The following is an 18323-nucleotide window of genomic DNA, read 5'->3' on the forward strand; positions in this document are numbered from 1 at the left end:
ACAGCACCTGGTATTCCCAGGCGGTCTCCCATCCAAGTACTAACCAGGCCCGCCCCTGCTTAGCTTCCGAGATCGGACGAGATCGGGCATTTTCAGGGTAGTATGGCCGTAAGCTGCCAGGACAACTGAAAAGATCTTATTTGAAGGCGACCCAGGCCAAACTAGATCCAGCAAAAAGTGTCAAACAGCGCCCTCTGCTGTCAGGCTAGAGCAGAAACCATAAAAAGCTTACAGCACCTGGTATTCCCAGGCGGTCTCCCATCCAAGTACTAACCAGGCCCGCCCCTGCTTAGCTTCCGAGATCGGGCGTTTTCAGGGTAGTATGGCCGTAAGCTGCCAGGACAACTGAAAAGATCTTATTTGAAGGCGACGCAGGCCAAACTAGATCCAGCAAAAAGTGTCAAACAGCGCCCTCTGCTGTTAGGCAAGAGCAGAAACCATAAAAAGCTTACAGCACCTGGTATTCCCAGGCGGTCTCCCATTCAAGTACTAACCAGGCCCGCCCCTGCTTAGCCTCTGAGATCGGACGAGATCGGGCGTTTTCAAGGTAGTATGGCCGTAAGCTGCCAGGTCAACTGAAAAGATCCTATTTGAAGGTGACGCAGGCCAAACTAGACTCCAGCAAAACATGTCAAACAGCGCCCTCTGCTGTCAGGCAAGATCAGAAACCATAAAAAGCTTACAGCACCTGGTATTCCCAGGCGGTCTTCCATCCATGTACTAACCAGGCCCGCCCCTGCTTAGCTTCCGAGATCGGGCGTTTTCAGGGTAGTATGGCCGTAAGCTGCCAGGTCAACTGAAAAGATCCTATTTGAAGGTGACGCAGGCCAAACTAGATCAAGCAAAAAGTGTCAAACAGCGCCCTCTGCTGTCAGGCTAGAGCAGAAACCATAAAAAGCTTACAGCACCTGGTATTCCCAGGCGGTCGCCCATCCAAGTACTAACCAGGCCCTCCCCTGCTTAGCTTCCGAGATCAGGCGTTTTCAGGGTAGTATGGCCGTAAGCTTTAAGGACAACTGAAAAAATCTTATTTGAAGGCCACGCAGGCCAAACTAGACTCCAGCAAAAAGTGTCAAACAGCGCCCTCTGCTGTCAGGCAAGAGCAGAAACCATAAAAAGCTTACAGCACCTGGTATTCCCAGGCGGTCTCCCATCCAAGTACTAACCAGGCCCGCCCCTGCTTAGCTTCCGAGATCGGACGAGATCGGGCGTTTTCAGGGTAGTATGGCCGTAAGCTGTCACATCAACTGAAAAGATCCTATTTGAAGGCGACGCAGGCCAAACTAGACTCCAGCAAAAAGTGTCAAACAGCGCCCTCTGCTGTCAGGCAAGAGCAGAAACCATAAAAAGCTTACAGCACCTGGTATTCCCAGGCGGTCTCCCATCCAAGTACTAACGAGGCCCGCCCCTGCTTAGCTTCCGAGATCGGGCGTTTTCAGGGTAGTATGGCCAAAAGCTGCCAAGGCAACTGAAAAGATCCTATTTGAAGGCGACGCAGGCCAAACTAGACTACAGCAAAAAGTGTCAAACAGCGCCCTCTGCTGTCAGGCAAGAGCAGAAACCATAAAAAGCTTACAGCACCTGGTATTCCCAGGCGGTCTCCCATCCAAGTACTAACCAGGCCCGCCCCTGCTTAGCTTCCGAGATCGGACGAGATCGGGCGTTTTCAGGGTAGTATGGCCATAAGCTTCCAGGTCAAATGAAAAGATCCTATTTGAAGAAGACGCAGGCCAAACTAGACTCCAGCAAAAAGTGTCAAACAGCGCCCTCTGCTGTCAGGCAAGAGCAGAAACCATGAAAAGCTTACAGCACCTGGTATTCCCAGGCGGTCTCCCATCCAAGTACTAACCAGGCCCGCCCCTGCTTAGCTTCCGAGATCGGACGAGATCGGGTGTTTTCAGGGTAGTATGGCCGTAAGCTGCCAGGACAACTGAAAAGATCTTATTTGAAGGCGACCCAGGCCAAACTAGATCCAGCAAAAAGTGTCAAACAGCGCCCTCTGCTGTCAGGCTAGAGCAGAAACCATAAAAAGCTTACAGCACCTGGTATTCCCAGGCGGCCTCCCATCCAAGTACTAACCAGGCCCGCCCCTGCTTAGCTTCCGAGATCGGACGAGATCGGGCATTTTCAGGGTAGTATGGCCGTAAGCTGCCAGGTCAACTGAAAAGATCCTATTTGAAGGTGACGCAGGCCAAACTAGACTACAGCAAAAAGTGTCAAACAGCGCCCTCTGCTGTCAGGCAAGAGCAGAAACCATAAAAAGCTTACAGCACCTGGTATTCACAGGCGGTCTCCCATCCAAGTACTAACCAGGCCCGCCCCTGCTTAGCTTCCGAGATCGGGCGTTTTCAGGGTAGTATGGCCGTAAGCTGCCAGGACAACTGAAAAGATCCTATTTGAAGAAGACGCAGGCCAAACTAGACTCCAGCAAAAAGTGTCAAACAGCGCCCTCGCTGTCAGGCAAGAGCAGAAACCATAAAAAGCTTACAGCACCTGGTAATCCCAGGCGGTCTCCCATCCAAGTACTAACCAGGACCGCCCCTGCTTAGCTTCCGAGATCGGACGAGATCGGGTGTTTTCAGGGTAGTATGGCCGTAAGCTGCAAGGGCAACTGAAAAGATCCTATTTGAAGGCGACGCAGGCCAAACTAGACTCCAGCAAAAAGTGTCAAACAGCGCCCTCTGCTGTCAGGCAAGAGCAGAAACCATGAAAAGCTTACAGCACCTGGTATTCCCAGGCGGTCTCCCATCCAAGTACTAACCAGGGCCGCCCCTGCTTAGCTTCCGAGATCGGACGAGATCGGGCGTTTTCAGGGTAGTATGGCCGTAAGCTGCCAGGACAACTGAAAAGATCTTATTTGAAGGCGACCCAGGCCAAACTAGATCCAGCAAAAAGTGTCAAACAGCGCCCTCTGCTGTCAGGCTAGAGCAGAAACCATAAAAAGCTTACAGCACCTGGTATTCCCAGGCGGTCTCCCATCCAAGTACTAACCAGGCCCGCCCCTGCTTAGCTTCCGAGATTGGACGAGATCAGGCGTTTTCAGGGTGGTATGGCCGTAAGCTGCCAGGACAACTGAAAAGATCTTATTTGAAGGCGACGCAGGCCAAACTAGATCAAGCAAAAAGTGTCAAACAGCGCCCTCTGCTGTCAGGCTAGAGCAGAAACCATAAAAAGCTTACAGCACCTGGTATTCCCAGGCGGTCTCCCATCCAAGTACTAACCAGGCCCTCCCCTGCCTAGCTTCCGAGATCAGGCGTTTTCAGGGTAGTATGGCCGTAAGCTTTAAGGACAACTGAAAAAATCTTATTTGAAGGCCACGCAGGCCAAACTAGACTCCAGCAAAAAGTGTCAAACAGCGCCCTCTGCTGTCAGGCAAGAGCAGAAACCATAAAAAGCTTACAGCACCTGGTATTCCCAGGCGGTCTCCCATCCAAGTACTAACCAGGCCCGCCCCTGCTTAGCTTCCGAGATCGGACGAGATCGGGCGTTTTCAGGGTAGTATGGCCGTAAGCTGCCACATCAACTGAAAAGATCCTATTTGAAGGCGACGCAGGCCAAACTAGACTCCAGCAAAAAGTGTCAAACAGCGCCCTCTGCTGTCAGGCAAGAGCAGAAACCATAAAAAGCTTACAGCACCTGGTATTCCCAGGCGGTCTCCCATCCAAGTACTAACCAGGCCCGCCCCTGCTTAGCTTCCGAGATCGGGCGTTTTCAGGGTAGTATGGCCAAAAGCTGCCAAGGCAACTGAAAAGATCCTATTTGAAGGCGACGCAGGCCAAACTAGACTACAGCAAAAAGTGTCAAACAGCGCCCTCTGCTGTCAGGCAAGAGCAGAAACCATAAAAAGCTTACAGCACCTGGTATTCCCAGGCGGTCTCCCATCCAAGTACTAACCAGGCCCGCCCCTGCTTAGCTTCCGAGATCGGACGAGATCGGGCGTTTTCAGGGTAGTATGGCCATAAGCTTCCAGGTCAACTGAAAAGATCCTATTTGAAGAAGACGCAGGCCAAACTAGACTACAGCAAAAAGTGTCAAACAGCGCCCTCTGCTGTCAGGCAAGAGCAGAAACCATAAAAAGCTTACAGCACCTGGTATTCCCAGGCGGTCTCCCATCCAAGTACTAACCAGGCCCGCCCCTGCTTAGCTTCCGAGATCGGACGAGATCGGGCGTTTTCAGGGTAGTATGGCCGTAAGCTGCCACATCAACTGAAAAGATCCTATTTGAAGGCGACGCAGGCCAAACTAGACTCCAGCAAAAAGTGTCAAACAGCGCCCTCTGCTGTCAGGCAAGAGCGGAAACCATAAAAAGCTTACAGCACCTGGTATTTACAGGCGGTCTCCCATCCAAGTACTAACCAGGCCCGCCCCTGCTTAGCTTCCGAGATCGGGCGTTTTCAGGGTAGTATGGCCGTAATCTGCCAGGACAACTGAAAAGATCTTATTTGAAGGCGACGCAGGCCAAACTAGATCCAGCAAAAAGTGTCAAACAGCGCCCTCTGCTGTCAGGCTAGAGCAGAAACCATAAAAAGCTTACAGCACCTGGTATTCCCAGGCGGTCTCCCATCCAAGTACTAACCAGGCCCGCCCCTGCTTAGCTTCCGAGATCGGACGAGATCGGGCGTTTTCAGGGTAGTATGGCCATAAGCTGCCAGGTCAACTGAAAAGATCCTATTTGAAGAAGACGCAGGCCAAACTAGACTCCAGCAAAAAGTGTCAAACAGCGCCCTCTGCTGTCAGGCAAGAGCAGAAACCATAAAAAGCTTACAGCACCTGGTAATCCCAGGCGGTCTCCCATCCAAGTACTAACCAGGCCCGCCCCTGCTTAGCTTCCGAGATCGGACGAGATCGGGCGTTTTCAGGGTAGTATGGCCGTAAGCTGCAAGGGCAACTGAAAAGATCCTATTTGAAGGCGACGCAGGCCAAACTAGACTCCAGCAAAAAGTGTCAAACAGCGCCCTCTGCTGTCAGGCAAGAGCAGAAACCATAAAAAGCTTACAGCACCTGGTATTCCCAGGCGGTCTCCCATCCAAGTACTAACCAGGCCCGCCCCTGCTTAGCTTCCGAGATCGGACGAGATCGGGCTTTTTCAGGGTAGTATGGCCGTAAGCTGCCAGGGCAACTGAAAAGATCCTCTTTGAAGAAGACGCAGGCCAAACAAGACTCCAGCAAAAAGTGTCAAACAGCGCCCTCTGCTGTCAGGCAAGAGCAGAAACCATGAAAAGCTTACAGCACCTGGTATTCCCAGGCGGTCTCCCATCCAAGTACTAACCAGGCCCGCCCCTGCTTAGCTTCCAAGATCGGACGAGATCGGGCGTTTTCAGGGTAGTATGGCCGTAAGCTGCCAGGACAACTGAAAAGATCTTATTTGAAGGCGACCCAGGCCAAACTAGATCCAGCAAAAAGTGTCAAACAGCGCCCTCTGCTGTCAGGCTAGAGCAGAAACCATAAAAAGCTTACAGCACCTGGTATTCCCAGGCGGTCTCCCATCCAAGTACTAACCAGGCCCGCCCCTGCTTAGCTTCCGAGATCGGACGAGATCGGGCATTTTCAGGGTAGTATGGCCGTAAGCTGCCAGGTAAACTGAAAAGATCCTATTTGAAGGTGACGCAGGCCAAACTAGACTACAGCAAAAAGTGTCAAACAGCGCCCTCTGCTGTCAGGCAAGAGCAGAAACCATAAAAAGCTTACAGCACCTGGTATTCACAGGCGGTCTCCCATCCAAGTACTAACCAGGCCCGCCCCTGCTTAGCTTCCGAGATCGGGCGTTTTCAGGGTAGTATGGCCGTAAGCTGCCAGGACAACTGAAAAGATCCTATTTGAAGAAGACGCAGGCCAAACTAGACTCCAGCAAAAAGTGTCAAACAGCGCCCTCTGCTGTCAGGCAAGAGCAGAAACCATAAAAAGCTTACAGCACCTGGTAATCCCAGGCGGTCTCCCATCCAAGTACTAACCAGGACCGCCCCTGCTTAGCTTCCGAGATCGGACGAGATCGGGCGTTTTCAGGGTAGTATGGCCGTAAGCTGCAAGGGCAACTGAAAAGATCCTATTTGAAGGCGACGCAGGCCAAACTAGACTCCAGCAAAATGTGTCAAACAGCGCCCTCTGCTGTCAGGCAAGAGCAGAAACCATGAAAAGCTTACAGCACCTGGTATTCCCAGGCGGTCTCCCATCCAAGTACTAACCAGGCCCGCCCCTGCTTAGCTTCCGAGATCGGACGAGATCGGGCGTTTTCAGGGTAGTATGGCCGTAAGCTGCCAGGACAACTGAAAAGATCTTATTTGAAGGCGACCCAGGCCAAACTAGATCCAGCAAAAAGTGTCAAACAGCGCCCTCTGCTGTCAGGCAAGAGCAGAAACCATAAAAAGCTTACAGCACCTGGTATTCCCAGGCGGTCTCCCATCCAAGTACTAACCAGGCCCGCCCCTGCTTAGCTTCCGAGATCGGGCGTTTTCAGGGTAGTATGGCCGTAAGCTGCCAGGACAACTGAAAAGATCTTATTTGAAGGCGACGCAGGCCAAACTAGATCCAGCAAAAAGTGTCAAACAGCGCCCTCTGCTGTTAGGCAAGAGCAGAAACCATAAAAAGCTTACAGCACCTGGTATTCCCAGGCGGTCTCCCATTCAAGTACTAACCAGGCCCGCCCCTGCTTAGCCTCTGAGATCGGACGAGATCGGGCGTTTTCAAGGTAGTATGGCCGTAAGCTGCCAGGTCAACTGAAAAGATCCTATTTGAAGGTGACGCAGGCCAAACTAGACTCCAGCAAAACATGTCAAACAGCGCCCTCTGCTGTCAGGCAAGATCAGAAACCATAAAAAGCTTACAGCACCTGGTATTCCCAGGCGGTCTCCCATCCATGTACTAACCAGGCCCGCCCCTGCTTAGCTTCCGAGATCGGGCGTTTTCAGGGTAGTATGGCCGTAAGCTGCCAGGTCAACTGAAAAGATCCTATTTGAAGGTGACGCAGGCCAAACTAGACTCCAGCAAAACATGTCAAACAGCGCCCTCTGCTGTCAGGCAAGAGCAGAAACCATGAAAAGCTTACAACACCTGGTATTCCCAGGCGGTCTCCCATCCAAGTACTAACCAGGCCCGCCCCTGCTTAGCTCCCGAGATCGGACGAGATCAGGCGTTTTCAGGGTGGTATGGCCGTAAGCTGCCAGGACAACTGAAAAGATCTTATTTGAAGGCGACGCAGGCCAAACTAGATCAAGCAAAAAGTGTCAAACAGCGCCCTCTGCTGTCAGGCTAGAGCAGAAACCATAAAAAGCTTACAGCACCTGGTATTCCCAGGCGGTCGCCCATCCAAGTACTAACCAGGCCCTCCCCTGCTTAGCTTCCGAGATCAGGCGTTTTCAGGGTAGTATGGCCGTAAGCTTTAAGGACAACTGAAAAAATCTTATTTGAAGGCCACGCAGGCCAAACTAGACTCCAGCAAAAAGTGTCAAACAGCGCCCTCTGCTGTCAGGCAAGAGCAGAAACCATAAAAAGCTTACAGCACCTGGTATTCCCAGGCGGTCTCCCATCCAAGTACTAACCAGGCCCGCCCCTGCTTAGCTTCCGAGATCGGACGAGATCGGGCGTTTTCAGGGTAGTATGGCCGTAAGCTGTCACATCAACTGAAAAGATCCTATTTGAAGGCGACGCAGGCCAAACTAGACTCCAGCAAAAAGTGTCAAACAGCGCCCTCTGCTGTCAGGCAAGAGCAGAAACCATAAAAAGCTTACAGCACCTGGTATTCCCAGGCGGTCTCCCATCCAAGTACTAACGAGGCCCGCCCCTGCTTAGCTTCCGAGATCGGGCGTTTTCAGGGTAGTATGGCCAAAAGCTGCCAAGGCAACTGAAAAGATCCTATTTGAAGGCGACGCAGGCCAAACTAGACTACAGCAAAAAGTGTCAAACAGCGCCCTCTGCTGTCAGGCAAGAGCAGAAACCATAAAAAGCTTACAGCACCTGGTATTCCCAGGCGGTCTCCCATCCAAGTACTAACCAGGCCCGCCCCTGCTTAGCTTCCGAGATCGGACGAGATCGGGCGTTTTCAGGGTAGTATGGCCATAAGCTTCCAGGTCAACTGAAAAGATCCTATTTGAAGAAGACGCAGGCCAAACTAGACTCCAGCAAAAAGTGTCAAACAGCGCCCTCTGCTGTCAGGCAAGAGCAGAAACCATGAAAAGCTTACAGCACCTGGTATTCCCAGGCGGTCTCCCATCCAAGTACTAACCAGGCCCGCCCCTGCTTAGCTTCCGAGATCGGACGAGATCGGGTGTTTTCAGGGTAGTATGGCCGTAAGCTGCCAGGACAACTGAAAAGATCTTATTTGAAGGCGACCCAGGCCAAACTAGATCCAGCAAAAAGTGTCAAACAGCGCCCTCTGCTGTCAGGCTAGAGCAGAAACCATAAAAAGCTTACAGCACCTGGTATTCCCAGGCGGCCTCCCATCCAAGTACTAACCAGGCCCGCCCCTGCTTAGCTTCCGAGATCGGACGAGATCGGGCATTTTCAGGGTAGTATGGCCGTAAGCTGCCAGGTCAACTGAAAAGATCCTATTTGAAGGTGACGCAGGCCAAACTAGACTACAGCAAAAAGTGTCAAACAGCGCCCTCTGCTGTCAGGCAAGAGCAGAAACCATAAAAAGCTTACAGCACCTGGTATTCACAGGCGGTCTCCCATCCAAGTACTAACCAGGCCCGCCCCTGCTTAGCTTCCGAGATCGGGCGTTTTCAGGGTAGTATGGCCGTAAGCTGCCAGGACAACTGAAAAGATCCTATTTGAAGAAGACGCAGGCCAAACTAGACTCCAGCAAAAAGTGTCAAACAGCGCCCTCTGCTGTCAGGCAAGAGCAGAAACCATAAAAAGCTTACAGCACCTGGTAATCCCAGGCGGTCTCCCATCCAAGTACTAACCAGGACCGCCCCTGCTTAGCTTCCGAGATCGGACGAGATCGGGTGTTTTCAGGGTAGTATGGCCGTAAGCTGCAAGGGCAACTGAAAAGATCCTATTTGAAGGCGACGCAGGCCAAACTAGACTCCAGCAAAAAGTGTCAAACAGCGCCCTCTGCTGTCAGGCAAGAGCAGAAACCATGAAAAGCTTACAGCACCTGGTATTCCCAGGCGGTCTCCCATCCAAGTACTAACCAGGGCCGCCCCTGCTTAGCTTCCGAGATCGGACGAGATCGGGCGTTTTCAGGGTAGTATGGCCGTAAGCTGCCAGGACAACTGAAAAGATCTTATTTGAAGGCGACCCAGGCCAAACTAGATCCAGCAAAAAGTGTCAAACAGCGCCCTCTGCTGTCAGGCTAGAGCAGAAACCATAAAAAGCTTACAGCACCTGGTATTCCCAGGCGGTCTCCCATCCAAGTACTAACCAGGCCCGCCCCTGCTTAGCTTCCGAGATTGGACGAGATCAGGCGTTTTCAGGGTGGTATGGCCGTAAGCTGCCAGGACAACTGAAAAGATCTTATTTGAAGGCGACGCAGGCCAAACTAGATCAAGCAAAAAGTGTCAAACAGCGCCCTCTGCTGTCAGGCTAGAGCAGAAACCATAAAAAGCTTACAGCACCTGGTATTCCCAGGCGGTCTCCCATCCAAGTACTAACCAGGCCCTCCCCTGCCTAGCTTCCGAGATCAGGCGTTTTCAGGGTAGTATGGCCGTAAGCTTTAAGGACAACTGAAAAAATCTTATTTGAAGGGCACGCAGGCCAAACTAGACTCCAGCAAAAAGTGTCAAACAGCGCCCTCTGCTGTCAGGCAAGAGCAGAAACCATAAAAAGCTTACAGCACCTGGTATTCCCAGGCGGTCTCCCATCCAAGTACTAACCAGGCCCGCCCCTGCTTAGCTTCCGAGATCGGACGAGATCGGGCGTTTTCAGGGTAGTATGGCCGTAAGCTGCCACATCAACTGAAAAGATCCTATTTGAAGGTGACGCAGGCCAAACTAGACTCCAGCAAAAAGTGTCAAACAGCGCCCTCTGCTGTCAGGCAAGAGCAGAAACCATAAAAAGCTTACAGCACCTGGTATTCCCAGGCGGTCTCCCATCCAAGTACTAACCAGGCCCGCCCCTGCTTAGCTTCCGAGATCGGGCGTTTTCAGGGTAGTATGGCCAAAAGCTGCCAAGGCAACTGAAAAGATCCTATTTGAAGGCGACGCAGGCCAAACTAGACTACAGCAAAAAGTGTCAAACAGCGCCCTCTGCTGTCAGGCAAGAGCAGAAACCATAAAAAGCTTACAGCACCTGGTATTCCCAGGCGGTCTCCCATCCAAGTACTAACCAGGCCCGCCCCTGCTTAGCTTCCGAGATCGGACGAGATCGGGCGTTTTCAGGGTAGTATGGCCATAAGCTTCCAGGTCAACTGAAAAGATCCTATTTGAAGAAGACGCAGGCCAAACTAGACTACAGCAAAAAGTGTCAAACAGCGCCCTCTGCTGTCAGGCAAGAGCAGAAACCATAAAAAGCTTACAGCACCTGGTATTCCCAGGCGGTCTCCCATCCAAGTACTAACCAGGCCCGCCCCTGCTTAGCTTCCGAGATCGGACGAGATCGGGCGTTTTCAGGGTAGTATGGCCGTAAGCTGCCACATCAACTGAAAAGATCCTATTTGAAGGCGACGCAGGCCAAACTAGACTCCAGCAAAAAGTGTCAAACAGCGCCCTCTGCTGTAAGGCAAGAGCGGAAACCATAAAAAGCTTACAGCACCTGGTATTTACAGGCGGTCTCCCATCCAAGTACTAACCAGGCCCGCCCCTGCTTAGCTTCCGAGATCGGGCGTTTTCAGGGTAGTATGGCCGTAATCTGCCAGGACAACTGAAAAGATCTTATTTGAAGGCGACGCAGGCCAAACTAGATCCAGCAAAAAGTGTCAAACAGCGCCCTCTGCTGTCAGGCTAGAGCAGAAACCATAAAAAGCTTACAGCACCTGGTATTCCCAGGCGGTCTCCCATCCAAGTACTAACCAGGCCCGCCCCTGCTTAGCTTCCGAGATCGGACGAGATCGGGCGTTTTCAGGGTAGTATGGCCATAAGCTGCCAGGTCAACTGAAAAGATCCTATTTGAAGAAGACGCAGGCCAAACTAGACTCCAGCAAAAAGTGTCAAACAGCGCCCTCTGCTGTCAGGCAAGAGCAGAAACCATAAAAAGCTTACAGCACCTGGTAATCCCAGGCGGTCTCCCATCCAAGTACTAACCAGGCCCGCCCCTGCTTAGCTTCCGAGATCGGACGAGATCGGGCGTTTTCAGGGTAGTATGGCCGTAAGCTGCAAGGGCAACTGAAAAGATCCTATTTGAAGGCGACGCAGGCCAAACTAGACTCCAGCAAAAAGTGTCAAACAGCGCCCTCTGCTGTCAGGCAAGAGCAGAAACCATAAAAAGCTTACAGCACCTGGTATTCCCAGGCGGTCTCCCATCCAAGTACTAACCAGGCCCGCCCCTGCTTAGCTTCCGAGATCGGACGAGATCGGGCTTTTTCAGGGTAGTATGGCCGTAAGCTGCCAGGGCAACTGAAAAGATCCTCTTTGAAGAAGACGCAGGCCAAACTAGACTCCAGCAAAATGTGTCAAACAGCGCCCTCTGCTGTCAGGCAAGAGCAGAAACCATGAAAAGCTTACAGCACCTGGTATTCCCAGGCGGTCTCCCATCCAAGTACTAACCAGGCCCGCCCCTGCTTAGCTTCCAAGATCGGACGAGATCGGGCGTTTTCAGGGTAGTATGGCCGTAAGCTGCCAGGACAACTGAAAAGATCTTATTTGAAGGCGACCCAGGCCAAACTAGATCCAGCAAAAAGTGTCAAACAGCGCCCTCTGCTGTCAGGCTAGAGCAGAAACCATACAAAGCTTACAGCACCTGGTATTCCCAGGCGGTCTCCCATCCAAGTACTAACCAGGCCCGCCCCTGCTTAGCTTCCGAGATCGGACGAGATCGGGCATTTTCAGGGTAGTATGGCCGTAAGCTGCCAGGTAAACTGAAAAGATCCTATTTGAAGGTGACGCAGGCCAAACTAGACTACAGCAAAAAGTGTCAAACAGCGCCCTCTGCTGTCAGGCAAGAGCAGAAACCATAAAAAGCTTACAGCACCTGGTATTCACAGGCGGTCTCCCATCCAAGTACTAACCAGGCCCGCCCCTGCTTAGCTTCCGAGATCGGGCGTTTTCAGGGTAGTATGGCCGTAAGCTGCCAGGACAACTGAAAAGATCCTATTTGAAGAAGACGCAGGCCAAACTAGACTCCAGCAAAAAGTGTCAAACAGCGCCCTCTGCTGTCAGGCAAGAGCAGAAACCATAAAAAGCTTACAGCACCTGGTAATCCCAGGCGGTCTCCCATCCAAGTACTAACCAGGACCGCCCCTGCTTAGCTTCCGAGATCGGACGAGATCGGGCGTTTTCAGGGTAGTATGGCCGTAAGCTGCAAGGGCAACTGAAAAGATCCTATTTGAAGGCGACGCAGGCCAAACTAGACTCCAGCAAAATGTGTCAAACAGCGCCCTCTGCTGTCAGGCAAGAGCAGAAACCATGAAAAGCTTACAGCACCTGGTATTCCCAGGCGGTCTCCCATCCAAGTACTAACCAGGCCCGCCCCTGCTTAGCTTCCGAGATCGGACGAGATCGGGCGTTTTCAGGGTAGTATGGCCGTAAGCTGCCAGGACAACTGAAAAGATCTTATTTGAAGGCGACCCAGGCCAAACTAGATCCAGCAAAAAGTGTCAAACAGCGCCCTCTGCTGTCAGGCAAGAGCAGAAACCATAAAAAGCTTACAGCACCTGGTATTCCCAGGCGGTCTCCCATCCAAGTACTAACCAGGCCCGCCCCTGCTTAGCTTCCGAGATCGGGCGTTTTCAGGGTAGTATGGCCGTAAGCTGCCAGGACAACTGAAAAGATCTTATTTGAAGGCGACGCAGGCCAAACTAGATCCAGCAAAAAGTGTCAAACAGCGCCCTCTGCTGTTAGGCAAGAGCAGAAACCATAAAAAGCTTACAGCACCTGGTATTCCCAGGCGGTCTCCCATTCAAGTACTAACCAGGCCCGCCCCTGCTTAGCCTCTGAGATCGGACGAGATCGGGCGTTTTCAAGGTAGTATGGCCGTAAGCTGCCAGGTCAACTGAAAAGATCCTATTTGAAGGTGACGCAGGCCAAACTGGACTCCAGCAAAACATGTCAAACAGCGCCCTCTGCTGTCAGGCAAGATCAGAAACCATAAAAAGCTTACAGCACCTGGTATTCCCAGGCGGTCTCCCATCCATGTACTAACCAGGCCCGCCCCTGCTTAGCTTCCGAGATCGGGCGTTTTCAGGGTAGTATGGCCGTAAGCTGCCAGGTCAACTGAAAAGATCCTATTTGAAGGTGACGCAGGCCAAACTAGACTCCAGCAAAACATGTCAAACAGCGCCCTCTGCTGTCAGGCAAGAGCAGAAACCATGAAAAGCTTACAACACCTGGTATTCCCAGGCGGTCTCCCATCCAAGTACTAACCAGGCCCGCCCCTGCTTAGCTCCCGAGATCGGACGAGATCAGGCGTTTTCAGGGTGGTATGGCCGTAAGCTGCCAGGACAACTGAAAAGATCTTATTTGAAGGCGACGCAGGCCAAACTAGATCAAGCAAAAAGTGTCAAACAGCGCCCTCTGCTGTCAGGCTAGAGCAGAAACCATAAAAAGCTTACAGCACCTGGTATTCCCAGGCGGTCGCCCATCCAAGTACTAACCAGGCCCTCCCCTGCTTAGCTTCCGAGATCAGGCGTTTTCAGGGTAGTATGGCCGTAAGCTTTAAGGACAACTGAAAAAATCTTATTTGAAGGCCACGCAGGCCAAACTAGACTCCAGCAAAAAGTGTCAAACAGCGCCCTCTGCTGTCAGGCAAGAGCAGAAACCATAAAAAGCTTACAGCACCTGGTATTCCCAGGCGGTCTCCCATCCAAGTACTAACCAGGCCCGCCCCTGCTTAGCTTCCGAGATCGGACGAGATCGGGCGTTTTCAGGGTAGTATGGCCGTAAGCTGTCACATCAACTGAAAAGATCCTATTTGAAGGCGACGCAGGCCAAACTAGACTCCAGCAAAAAGTGTCAAACAGCGCCCTCTGCTGTCAGGCAAGAGCAGAAACCATAAAAAGCTTACAGCACCTGGTATTCCCAGGCGGTCTCCCATCCAAGTACTAACGAGGCCCGCCCCTGCTTAGCTTCCGAGATCGGGCGTTTTCAGGGTAGTATGGCCAAAAGCTGCCAAGGCAACTGAAAAGATCCTATTTGAAGGCGACGCAGGCCAAACTAGACTACAGCAAAAAGTGTCAAACAGCGCCCTCTGCTGTCAGGCAAGAGCAGAAACCATAAAAAGCTTACAGCACCTGGTATTCCCAGGCGGTCTCCCATCCAAGTACTAACCAGGCCCGCCCCTGCTTAGCTTCCGAGATCGGACGAGATCGGGCGTTTTCAGGGTAGTATGGCCATAAGCTTCCAGGTCAACTGAAAAGATCCTATTTGAAGAAGACGCAGGCCAAACTAGACTCCAGCAAAAAGTGTCAAACAGCGCCCTCTGCTGTCAGGCAAGAGCAGAAACCATGAAAAGCTTACAGCACCTGGTATTCCCAGGCGGTCTCCCATCCAAGTACTAACCAGGCCCGCCCCTGCTTAGCTTCCGAGATCGGACGAGATCGGGTGTTTTCAGGGTAGTATGGCCGTAAGCTGCCAGGACAACTGAAAAGATCTTATTTGAAGGCGACCCAGGCCAAACTAGATCCAGCAAAAAGTGTCAAACAGCGCCCTCTGCTGTCAGGCTAGAGCAGAAACCATAAAAAGCTTACAGCACCTGGTATTCCCAGGCGGCCTCCCATCCAAGTACTAACCAGGCCCGCCCCTGCTTAGCTTCCGAGATCGGACGAGATCGGGCATTTTCAGGGTAGTATGGCCGTAAGCTGCCAGGTCAACTGAAAAGATCCTATTTGAAGGTGACGCAGGCCAAACTAGACTACAGCAAAAAGTGTCAAACAGCGCCCTCTGCTGTCAGGCAAGAGCAGAAACCATAAAAAGCTTACAGCACCTGGTATTCACAGGCGGTCTCCCATCCAAGTACTAACCAGGCCCGCCCCTGCTTAGCTTCCGAGATCGGGCGTTTTCAGGGTAGTATGGCCGTAAGCTGCCAGGACAACTGAAAAGATCCTATTTGAAGAAGACGCAGGCCAAACTAGACTCCAGCAAAAAGTGTCAAACAGCGCCCTCTGCTGTCAGGCAAGAGCAGAAACCATAAAAAGCTTACAGCACCTGGTAATCCCAGGCGGTCTCCCATCCAAGTACTAACCAGGACCGCCCCTGCTTAGCTTCCGAGATCGGACGAGATCGGGTGTTTTCAGGGTAGTATGGCCGTAAGCTGCAAGGGCAACTGAAAAGATCCTATTTGAAGGCGACGCAGGCCAAACTAGACTCCAGCAAAAAGTGTCAAACAGCGCCCTCTGCTGTCAGGCAAGAGCAGAAACCATGAAAAGCTTACAGCACCTGGTATTCCCAGGCGGTCTCCCATCCAAGTACTAACCAGGGCCGCCCCTGCTTAGCTTCCGAGATCGGACGAGATCGGGCGTTTTCAGGGTAGTATGGCCGTAAGCTGCCAGGACAACTGAAAAGATCTTATTTGAAGGCGACCCAGGCCAAACTAGATCCAGCAAAAAGTGTCAAACAGCGCCCTCTGCTGTCAGGCTAGAGCAGAAACCATAAAAAGCTTACAGCACCTGGTATTCCCAGGCGGTCTCCCATCCAAGTACTAACCAGGCCCGCCCCTGCTTAGCTTCCGAGATTGGACGAGATCAGGCGTTTTCAGGGTGGTATGGCCGTAAGCTGCCAGGACAACTGAAAAGATCTTATTTGAAGGCGACGCAGGCCAAACTAGATCAAGCAAAAAGTGTCAAACAGCGCCCTCTGCTGTCAGGCTAGAGCAGAAACCATAAAAAGCTTACAGCACCTGGTATTCCCAGGCGGTCTCCCATCCAAGTAATAACCAGGCCCTCCCCTGCCTAGCTTCCGAGATCAGGCGTTTTCAGGGTAGTATGGCCGTAAGCTTTAAGGACAACTGAAAAAATCTTATTTGAAGGCCACGCAGGCCAAACTAGACTCCAGCAAAAAGTGTCAAACAGCGCCCTCTGCTGTCAGGCAAGAGCAGAAACCATAAAAAGCTTACAGCACCTGGTATTCCCAGGCGGTCTCCCATCCAAGTACTAACCAGGCCCGCCCCTGCTTAGCTTCCGAGATCGGACGAGATCGGGCGTTTTCAGGGTAGTATGGCCGTAAGCTGCCACATCAACTGAAAAGATCCTATTTGAAGGTGACGCAGGCCAAACTAGACTCCAGCAAAAAGTGTCAAACAGCGCCCTCTGCTGTCAGGCAAGAGCAGAAACCATAAAAAGCTTACAGCACCTGGTATTCCCAGGCGGTCTCCCATCCAAGTACTAACCAGGCCCGCCCCTGCTTAGCTTCCGAGATCGGGCGTTTTCAGGGTAGTATGGCCAAAAGCTGCCAAGGCAACTGAAAAGATCCTATTTGAAGGCGACGCAGGCCAAACTAGACTACAGCAAAAAGTGTCAAACAGCGCCCTCTGCTGTCAGGCAAGAGCAGAAACCATAAAAAGCTTACAGCACCTGGTATTCCCAGGCGGTCTCCCATCCAAGTACTAACCAGGCCCGCCCCTGCTTAGCTTCCGAGATCGGACGAGATCGGGCGTTTTCAGGGTAGTATGGCCATAAGCTTCCAGGTCAACTGAAAAGATCCTATTTGAAGAAGACGCAGGCCAAACTAGACTACAGCAAAAAGTGTCAAACAGCGCCCTCTGCTGTCAGGCAAGAGCAGAAACCATAAAAAGCTTACAGCACCTGGTATTCCCAGGCGGTCTCCCATCCAAGTACTAACCAGGCCCGCCCCTGCTTAGCTTCCGAGATCGGACGAGATCGGGCGTTTTCAGGGTAGTATGGCCGTAAGCTGCCACATCAACTGAAAAGATCCTATTTGAAGGCGACGCAGGCCAAACTAGACTCCAGCAAAAAGTGTCAAACAGCGCCCTCTGCTGTCAGGCAAGAGCGGAAACCATAAAAAGCTTACAGCACCTGGTATTTACAGGCGGTCTCCCATCCAAGTACTAACCAGGCCCGCCCCTGCTTAGCTTCCGAGATCGGGCGTTTTCAGGGTAGTATGGCCGTAATCTGCCAGGACAACTGAAAAGATCTTATTTGAAGGCGACGCAGGCCAAACTAGATCCAGCAAAAAGTGTCAAACAGCGCCCTCTGCTGTCAGGCTAGAGCAGAAACCATAAAAAGCTTACAGCACCTGGTATTCCCAGGCGGTCTCCCATCCAAGTACTAACCAGGCCCGCCCCTGCTTAGCTTCCGAGATCGGACGAGATCGGGCGTTTTCAGGGTAGTATGGCCATAAGCTGCCAGGTCAACTGAAAAGATCCTATTTGAAGAAGACGCAGGCCAAACTAGACTCCAGCAAAAAGTGTCAAACAGCGCCCTCTGCTGTCAGGCAAGAGCAGAAACCATAAAAAGCTTACAGCACCTGGTAATCCCAGGCGGTCTCCCATCCAAGTACTAACCAGGCCCGCCCCTGCTTAGCTTCCGAGATCGGACGAGATCGGGCGTTTTCAGGGTAGTATGGCCGTAAGCTGCAAGGGCAACTGAAAAGATCCTATTTGAAGGCGACGCAGGCCAAACTAGACTCCAGCAAAAAGTGTCAAACAGCGCCCTCTGCTGTCAGGCAAGAGCAGAAACCATAAAAAGCTTACAGCACCTGGTATTCCCAGGCGGTCTCCCATCCAAGTACTAACCAGGCCCGCCCCTGCTTAGCTTCCGAGATCGGACGAGATCGGGCTTTTTCAGGGTAGTATGGCCGTAAGCTGCCAGGGCAACTGAAAAGATCCTATTTGAAGAAGACGCAGGCCAAACTAGACTCCAGCAAAAAGTGTCAAACAGCGCCCTCTGCTGTCAGGCAAGAGCAGAAACCATGAAAAGCTTACAGCACCTGGTATTCCCAGGCGGTCTCCCATCCAAGTACTAACCAGGCCCGCCCCTGCTTAGCTTCCAAGATCGGACGAGATCGGGCGTTTTCAGGGTAGTATGGCCGTAAGCTGCCAGGACAACTGAAAAGATCTTATTTGAAGGCGACCCAGGCCAAACTAGATCCAGCAAAAAGTGTCAAACAGCGCCCTCTGCTGTCAGGCTAGAGCAGAAACCATAAAAAGCTTACAGCACCTGGTATTCCCAGGCGGTCTCCCATCCAAGTACTAACCAGGCCCGCCCCTGCTTAGCTTCCGAGATCGGACGAGATCGGGCATTTTCAGGGTAGTATGGCCGTAAGCTGCCAGGTCAACTG

At 52.1% G+C, this 18323-nt stretch overlaps 55 non-coding genes and 26 pseudogenes across 55 annotated transcripts in view; all 81 read right to left on the minus strand.

The window, feature by feature from the left end:
* The window catches only part of LOC131141842 (5S ribosomal RNA), a 119-nt gene extending 5 nt beyond the window's left edge, over positions 1-114 (minus strand). The window contains exon 1 of the ribosomal RNA XR_009132575.1: positions 1-114. This exon is cut by the window's left edge and continues 5 nt beyond it. This is a non-coding gene — a ribosomal RNA (5S ribosomal RNA).
* Positions 115-225: 111 nt separating this feature from the next.
* On the minus strand, positions 226-334 carry LOC131100653 (5S ribosomal RNA; annotated as a pseudogene).
* Positions 335-445: 111 nt separating this feature from the next.
* Positions 446-564, minus strand: LOC131099645 (5S ribosomal RNA). Its single transcript, XR_009118468.1, has one exon. It is a non-coding gene; the product is annotated as a 5S ribosomal RNA (ribosomal RNA).
* Positions 565-676: 112 nt separating this feature from the next.
* On the minus strand, positions 677-785 carry LOC131142097 (5S ribosomal RNA; annotated as a pseudogene).
* Positions 786-896: 111 nt separating this feature from the next.
* Positions 897-1005, minus strand: LOC131101068 (5S ribosomal RNA; annotated as a pseudogene).
* Positions 1006-1117: 112 nt separating this feature from the next.
* LOC131098012 (5S ribosomal RNA) lies at positions 1118-1236 on the minus strand. The gene has a single exon (XR_009116895.1). It is a non-coding gene; the product is annotated as a 5S ribosomal RNA (ribosomal RNA).
* A 112-nt stretch (positions 1237-1348) lies between these two features.
* Positions 1349-1457, minus strand: LOC131142397 (5S ribosomal RNA; annotated as a pseudogene).
* A 112-nt stretch (positions 1458-1569) lies between these two features.
* Positions 1570-1688, minus strand: LOC131100632 (5S ribosomal RNA). Its single transcript, XR_009119111.1, has one exon. It is a non-coding gene; the product is annotated as a 5S ribosomal RNA (ribosomal RNA).
* Positions 1689-1800: 112 nt separating this feature from the next.
* LOC131097243 (5S ribosomal RNA) lies at positions 1801-1919 on the minus strand. The gene has a single exon (XR_009116154.1). It is a non-coding gene; the product is annotated as a 5S ribosomal RNA (ribosomal RNA).
* Positions 1920-2030: 111 nt separating this feature from the next.
* Positions 2031-2149, minus strand: LOC131143409 (5S ribosomal RNA). The gene has a single exon (XR_009133457.1). It is a non-coding gene; the product is annotated as a 5S ribosomal RNA (ribosomal RNA).
* Positions 2150-2261: 112 nt separating this feature from the next.
* On the minus strand, positions 2262-2370 carry LOC131101137 (5S ribosomal RNA; annotated as a pseudogene).
* Positions 2371-2481: 111 nt separating this feature from the next.
* LOC131098321 (5S ribosomal RNA) lies at positions 2482-2600 on the minus strand. Its single transcript, XR_009117197.1, has one exon. It is a non-coding gene; the product is annotated as a 5S ribosomal RNA (ribosomal RNA).
* A 112-nt stretch (positions 2601-2712) lies between these two features.
* LOC131143391 (5S ribosomal RNA) lies at positions 2713-2831 on the minus strand. The gene has a single exon (XR_009133440.1). It is a non-coding gene; the product is annotated as a 5S ribosomal RNA (ribosomal RNA).
* Positions 2832-2942: 111 nt separating this feature from the next.
* Positions 2943-3061, minus strand: LOC131097230 (5S ribosomal RNA). The gene has a single exon (XR_009116142.1). It is a non-coding gene; the product is annotated as a 5S ribosomal RNA (ribosomal RNA).
* Positions 3062-3172: 111 nt separating this feature from the next.
* On the minus strand, positions 3173-3281 carry LOC131142065 (5S ribosomal RNA; annotated as a pseudogene).
* A 112-nt stretch (positions 3282-3393) lies between these two features.
* Positions 3394-3512, minus strand: LOC131098024 (5S ribosomal RNA). Its single transcript, XR_009116906.1, has one exon. It is a non-coding gene; the product is annotated as a 5S ribosomal RNA (ribosomal RNA).
* Positions 3513-3624: 112 nt separating this feature from the next.
* Positions 3625-3733, minus strand: LOC131141401 (5S ribosomal RNA; annotated as a pseudogene).
* A 112-nt stretch (positions 3734-3845) lies between these two features.
* Positions 3846-3964, minus strand: LOC131100645 (5S ribosomal RNA). The gene has a single exon (XR_009119113.1). It is a non-coding gene; the product is annotated as a 5S ribosomal RNA (ribosomal RNA).
* A 112-nt stretch (positions 3965-4076) lies between these two features.
* Positions 4077-4195, minus strand: LOC131098035 (5S ribosomal RNA). Its single transcript, XR_009116917.1, has one exon. It is a non-coding gene; the product is annotated as a 5S ribosomal RNA (ribosomal RNA).
* A 112-nt stretch (positions 4196-4307) lies between these two features.
* Positions 4308-4416, minus strand: LOC131142300 (5S ribosomal RNA; annotated as a pseudogene).
* Positions 4417-4527: 111 nt separating this feature from the next.
* LOC131100657 (5S ribosomal RNA) lies at positions 4528-4646 on the minus strand. Its single transcript, XR_009119114.1, has one exon. It is a non-coding gene; the product is annotated as a 5S ribosomal RNA (ribosomal RNA).
* A 112-nt stretch (positions 4647-4758) lies between these two features.
* Positions 4759-4877, minus strand: LOC131097576 (5S ribosomal RNA). Its single transcript, XR_009116475.1, has one exon. It is a non-coding gene; the product is annotated as a 5S ribosomal RNA (ribosomal RNA).
* Positions 4878-4989: 112 nt separating this feature from the next.
* Positions 4990-5108, minus strand: LOC131143169 (5S ribosomal RNA). The gene has a single exon (XR_009133222.1). It is a non-coding gene; the product is annotated as a 5S ribosomal RNA (ribosomal RNA).
* A 112-nt stretch (positions 5109-5220) lies between these two features.
* Positions 5221-5339, minus strand: LOC131142931 (5S ribosomal RNA). The gene has a single exon (XR_009132991.1). It is a non-coding gene; the product is annotated as a 5S ribosomal RNA (ribosomal RNA).
* Positions 5340-5450: 111 nt separating this feature from the next.
* On the minus strand, positions 5451-5569 carry LOC131141853 (5S ribosomal RNA). The gene has a single exon (XR_009132576.1). It is a non-coding gene; the product is annotated as a 5S ribosomal RNA (ribosomal RNA).
* A 112-nt stretch (positions 5570-5681) lies between these two features.
* On the minus strand, positions 5682-5790 carry LOC131101138 (5S ribosomal RNA; annotated as a pseudogene).
* Positions 5791-5902: 112 nt separating this feature from the next.
* Positions 5903-6021, minus strand: LOC131098971 (5S ribosomal RNA). The gene has a single exon (XR_009117815.1). It is a non-coding gene; the product is annotated as a 5S ribosomal RNA (ribosomal RNA).
* A 112-nt stretch (positions 6022-6133) lies between these two features.
* Positions 6134-6252, minus strand: LOC131098046 (5S ribosomal RNA). Its single transcript, XR_009116928.1, has one exon. It is a non-coding gene; the product is annotated as a 5S ribosomal RNA (ribosomal RNA).
* A 111-nt stretch (positions 6253-6363) lies between these two features.
* On the minus strand, positions 6364-6472 carry LOC131100654 (5S ribosomal RNA; annotated as a pseudogene).
* A 111-nt stretch (positions 6473-6583) lies between these two features.
* On the minus strand, positions 6584-6702 carry LOC131099646 (5S ribosomal RNA). Its single transcript, XR_009118469.1, has one exon. It is a non-coding gene; the product is annotated as a 5S ribosomal RNA (ribosomal RNA).
* A 112-nt stretch (positions 6703-6814) lies between these two features.
* On the minus strand, positions 6815-6923 carry LOC131141148 (5S ribosomal RNA; annotated as a pseudogene).
* Positions 6924-7035: 112 nt separating this feature from the next.
* Positions 7036-7154, minus strand: LOC131097139 (5S ribosomal RNA). The gene has a single exon (XR_009116053.1). It is a non-coding gene; the product is annotated as a 5S ribosomal RNA (ribosomal RNA).
* Positions 7155-7265: 111 nt separating this feature from the next.
* On the minus strand, positions 7266-7374 carry LOC131101069 (5S ribosomal RNA; annotated as a pseudogene).
* A 112-nt stretch (positions 7375-7486) lies between these two features.
* On the minus strand, positions 7487-7605 carry LOC131098057 (5S ribosomal RNA). The gene has a single exon (XR_009116939.1). It is a non-coding gene; the product is annotated as a 5S ribosomal RNA (ribosomal RNA).
* A 112-nt stretch (positions 7606-7717) lies between these two features.
* Positions 7718-7826, minus strand: LOC131142398 (5S ribosomal RNA; annotated as a pseudogene).
* Positions 7827-7938: 112 nt separating this feature from the next.
* Positions 7939-8057, minus strand: LOC131100669 (5S ribosomal RNA). The gene has a single exon (XR_009119115.1). It is a non-coding gene; the product is annotated as a 5S ribosomal RNA (ribosomal RNA).
* Positions 8058-8169: 112 nt separating this feature from the next.
* Positions 8170-8288, minus strand: LOC131098394 (5S ribosomal RNA). Its single transcript, XR_009117268.1, has one exon. It is a non-coding gene; the product is annotated as a 5S ribosomal RNA (ribosomal RNA).
* Positions 8289-8399: 111 nt separating this feature from the next.
* Positions 8400-8518, minus strand: LOC131143410 (5S ribosomal RNA). The gene has a single exon (XR_009133458.1). It is a non-coding gene; the product is annotated as a 5S ribosomal RNA (ribosomal RNA).
* A 112-nt stretch (positions 8519-8630) lies between these two features.
* LOC131101139 (5S ribosomal RNA) lies at positions 8631-8739 on the minus strand (annotated as a pseudogene).
* Positions 8740-8851: 112 nt separating this feature from the next.
* On the minus strand, positions 8852-8970 carry LOC131098322 (5S ribosomal RNA). Its single transcript, XR_009117198.1, has one exon. It is a non-coding gene; the product is annotated as a 5S ribosomal RNA (ribosomal RNA).
* Positions 8971-9082: 112 nt separating this feature from the next.
* LOC131143392 (5S ribosomal RNA) lies at positions 9083-9201 on the minus strand. The gene has a single exon (XR_009133441.1). It is a non-coding gene; the product is annotated as a 5S ribosomal RNA (ribosomal RNA).
* A 111-nt stretch (positions 9202-9312) lies between these two features.
* On the minus strand, positions 9313-9431 carry LOC131097232 (5S ribosomal RNA). The gene has a single exon (XR_009116143.1). It is a non-coding gene; the product is annotated as a 5S ribosomal RNA (ribosomal RNA).
* Positions 9432-9542: 111 nt separating this feature from the next.
* Positions 9543-9651, minus strand: LOC131142066 (5S ribosomal RNA; annotated as a pseudogene).
* Positions 9652-9763: 112 nt separating this feature from the next.
* LOC131098069 (5S ribosomal RNA) lies at positions 9764-9882 on the minus strand. Its single transcript, XR_009116950.1, has one exon. It is a non-coding gene; the product is annotated as a 5S ribosomal RNA (ribosomal RNA).
* Positions 9883-9994: 112 nt separating this feature from the next.
* On the minus strand, positions 9995-10103 carry LOC131141402 (5S ribosomal RNA; annotated as a pseudogene).
* A 112-nt stretch (positions 10104-10215) lies between these two features.
* On the minus strand, positions 10216-10334 carry LOC131100680 (5S ribosomal RNA). The gene has a single exon (XR_009119116.1). It is a non-coding gene; the product is annotated as a 5S ribosomal RNA (ribosomal RNA).
* A 112-nt stretch (positions 10335-10446) lies between these two features.
* On the minus strand, positions 10447-10565 carry LOC131098080 (5S ribosomal RNA). Its single transcript, XR_009116961.1, has one exon. It is a non-coding gene; the product is annotated as a 5S ribosomal RNA (ribosomal RNA).
* A 112-nt stretch (positions 10566-10677) lies between these two features.
* Positions 10678-10786, minus strand: LOC131142303 (5S ribosomal RNA; annotated as a pseudogene).
* Positions 10787-10897: 111 nt separating this feature from the next.
* LOC131100691 (5S ribosomal RNA) lies at positions 10898-11016 on the minus strand. Its single transcript, XR_009119117.1, has one exon. It is a non-coding gene; the product is annotated as a 5S ribosomal RNA (ribosomal RNA).
* A 112-nt stretch (positions 11017-11128) lies between these two features.
* Positions 11129-11247, minus strand: LOC131097577 (5S ribosomal RNA). Its single transcript, XR_009116476.1, has one exon. It is a non-coding gene; the product is annotated as a 5S ribosomal RNA (ribosomal RNA).
* A 112-nt stretch (positions 11248-11359) lies between these two features.
* On the minus strand, positions 11360-11478 carry LOC131143170 (5S ribosomal RNA). Its single transcript, XR_009133223.1, has one exon. It is a non-coding gene; the product is annotated as a 5S ribosomal RNA (ribosomal RNA).
* A 112-nt stretch (positions 11479-11590) lies between these two features.
* LOC131142932 (5S ribosomal RNA) lies at positions 11591-11709 on the minus strand. Its single transcript, XR_009132992.1, has one exon. It is a non-coding gene; the product is annotated as a 5S ribosomal RNA (ribosomal RNA).
* A 111-nt stretch (positions 11710-11820) lies between these two features.
* On the minus strand, positions 11821-11939 carry LOC131141864 (5S ribosomal RNA). The gene has a single exon (XR_009132577.1). It is a non-coding gene; the product is annotated as a 5S ribosomal RNA (ribosomal RNA).
* A 112-nt stretch (positions 11940-12051) lies between these two features.
* LOC131101141 (5S ribosomal RNA) lies at positions 12052-12160 on the minus strand (annotated as a pseudogene).
* Positions 12161-12272: 112 nt separating this feature from the next.
* On the minus strand, positions 12273-12391 carry LOC131098972 (5S ribosomal RNA). The gene has a single exon (XR_009117816.1). It is a non-coding gene; the product is annotated as a 5S ribosomal RNA (ribosomal RNA).
* Positions 12392-12503: 112 nt separating this feature from the next.
* On the minus strand, positions 12504-12622 carry LOC131098091 (5S ribosomal RNA). Its single transcript, XR_009116972.1, has one exon. It is a non-coding gene; the product is annotated as a 5S ribosomal RNA (ribosomal RNA).
* Positions 12623-12733: 111 nt separating this feature from the next.
* LOC131100655 (5S ribosomal RNA) lies at positions 12734-12842 on the minus strand (annotated as a pseudogene).
* A 111-nt stretch (positions 12843-12953) lies between these two features.
* LOC131099647 (5S ribosomal RNA) lies at positions 12954-13072 on the minus strand. The gene has a single exon (XR_009118470.1). It is a non-coding gene; the product is annotated as a 5S ribosomal RNA (ribosomal RNA).
* A 112-nt stretch (positions 13073-13184) lies between these two features.
* Positions 13185-13293, minus strand: LOC131141150 (5S ribosomal RNA; annotated as a pseudogene).
* Positions 13294-13405: 112 nt separating this feature from the next.
* On the minus strand, positions 13406-13524 carry LOC131097140 (5S ribosomal RNA). The gene has a single exon (XR_009116054.1). It is a non-coding gene; the product is annotated as a 5S ribosomal RNA (ribosomal RNA).
* Positions 13525-13635: 111 nt separating this feature from the next.
* Positions 13636-13744, minus strand: LOC131101070 (5S ribosomal RNA; annotated as a pseudogene).
* A 112-nt stretch (positions 13745-13856) lies between these two features.
* Positions 13857-13975, minus strand: LOC131098102 (5S ribosomal RNA). The gene has a single exon (XR_009116983.1). It is a non-coding gene; the product is annotated as a 5S ribosomal RNA (ribosomal RNA).
* Positions 13976-14087: 112 nt separating this feature from the next.
* Positions 14088-14196, minus strand: LOC131142399 (5S ribosomal RNA; annotated as a pseudogene).
* Positions 14197-14308: 112 nt separating this feature from the next.
* Positions 14309-14427, minus strand: LOC131100704 (5S ribosomal RNA). The gene has a single exon (XR_009119119.1). It is a non-coding gene; the product is annotated as a 5S ribosomal RNA (ribosomal RNA).
* A 112-nt stretch (positions 14428-14539) lies between these two features.
* LOC131099549 (5S ribosomal RNA) lies at positions 14540-14658 on the minus strand. Its single transcript, XR_009118375.1, has one exon. It is a non-coding gene; the product is annotated as a 5S ribosomal RNA (ribosomal RNA).
* A 111-nt stretch (positions 14659-14769) lies between these two features.
* Positions 14770-14888, minus strand: LOC131143411 (5S ribosomal RNA). Its single transcript, XR_009133459.1, has one exon. It is a non-coding gene; the product is annotated as a 5S ribosomal RNA (ribosomal RNA).
* Positions 14889-15000: 112 nt separating this feature from the next.
* On the minus strand, positions 15001-15109 carry LOC131101142 (5S ribosomal RNA; annotated as a pseudogene).
* A 112-nt stretch (positions 15110-15221) lies between these two features.
* Positions 15222-15340, minus strand: LOC131098323 (5S ribosomal RNA). Its single transcript, XR_009117199.1, has one exon. It is a non-coding gene; the product is annotated as a 5S ribosomal RNA (ribosomal RNA).
* Positions 15341-15452: 112 nt separating this feature from the next.
* Positions 15453-15571, minus strand: LOC131143393 (5S ribosomal RNA). Its single transcript, XR_009133442.1, has one exon. It is a non-coding gene; the product is annotated as a 5S ribosomal RNA (ribosomal RNA).
* Positions 15572-15682: 111 nt separating this feature from the next.
* Positions 15683-15801, minus strand: LOC131097233 (5S ribosomal RNA). Its single transcript, XR_009116144.1, has one exon. It is a non-coding gene; the product is annotated as a 5S ribosomal RNA (ribosomal RNA).
* A 111-nt stretch (positions 15802-15912) lies between these two features.
* Positions 15913-16021, minus strand: LOC131142404 (5S ribosomal RNA; annotated as a pseudogene).
* A 112-nt stretch (positions 16022-16133) lies between these two features.
* On the minus strand, positions 16134-16252 carry LOC131098114 (5S ribosomal RNA). Its single transcript, XR_009116995.1, has one exon. It is a non-coding gene; the product is annotated as a 5S ribosomal RNA (ribosomal RNA).
* Positions 16253-16364: 112 nt separating this feature from the next.
* On the minus strand, positions 16365-16473 carry LOC131141403 (5S ribosomal RNA; annotated as a pseudogene).
* Positions 16474-16585: 112 nt separating this feature from the next.
* Positions 16586-16704, minus strand: LOC131100716 (5S ribosomal RNA). The gene has a single exon (XR_009119120.1). It is a non-coding gene; the product is annotated as a 5S ribosomal RNA (ribosomal RNA).
* Positions 16705-16816: 112 nt separating this feature from the next.
* Positions 16817-16935, minus strand: LOC131098125 (5S ribosomal RNA). Its single transcript, XR_009117006.1, has one exon. It is a non-coding gene; the product is annotated as a 5S ribosomal RNA (ribosomal RNA).
* A 112-nt stretch (positions 16936-17047) lies between these two features.
* LOC131142304 (5S ribosomal RNA) lies at positions 17048-17156 on the minus strand (annotated as a pseudogene).
* Positions 17157-17267: 111 nt separating this feature from the next.
* Positions 17268-17386, minus strand: LOC131100727 (5S ribosomal RNA). The gene has a single exon (XR_009119121.1). It is a non-coding gene; the product is annotated as a 5S ribosomal RNA (ribosomal RNA).
* A 112-nt stretch (positions 17387-17498) lies between these two features.
* Positions 17499-17617, minus strand: LOC131097578 (5S ribosomal RNA). Its single transcript, XR_009116477.1, has one exon. It is a non-coding gene; the product is annotated as a 5S ribosomal RNA (ribosomal RNA).
* Positions 17618-17729: 112 nt separating this feature from the next.
* Positions 17730-17848, minus strand: LOC131143171 (5S ribosomal RNA). The gene has a single exon (XR_009133224.1). It is a non-coding gene; the product is annotated as a 5S ribosomal RNA (ribosomal RNA).
* Positions 17849-17960: 112 nt separating this feature from the next.
* Positions 17961-18079, minus strand: LOC131142934 (5S ribosomal RNA). The gene has a single exon (XR_009132993.1). It is a non-coding gene; the product is annotated as a 5S ribosomal RNA (ribosomal RNA).
* Positions 18080-18190: 111 nt separating this feature from the next.
* LOC131141875 (5S ribosomal RNA) lies at positions 18191-18309 on the minus strand. Its single transcript, XR_009132578.1, has one exon. It is a non-coding gene; the product is annotated as a 5S ribosomal RNA (ribosomal RNA).
* Positions 18310-18323: the final 14 nt, after the last annotated feature.

Source organism: Doryrhamphus excisus, chromosome 13 (assembly GCF_030265055.1).
Source record: "Doryrhamphus excisus isolate RoL2022-K1 chromosome 13, RoL_Dexc_1.0, whole genome shotgun sequence".
Taxonomy (NCBI): Eukaryota; Metazoa; Chordata; class Actinopteri; order Syngnathiformes; family Syngnathidae; genus Doryrhamphus; species Doryrhamphus excisus.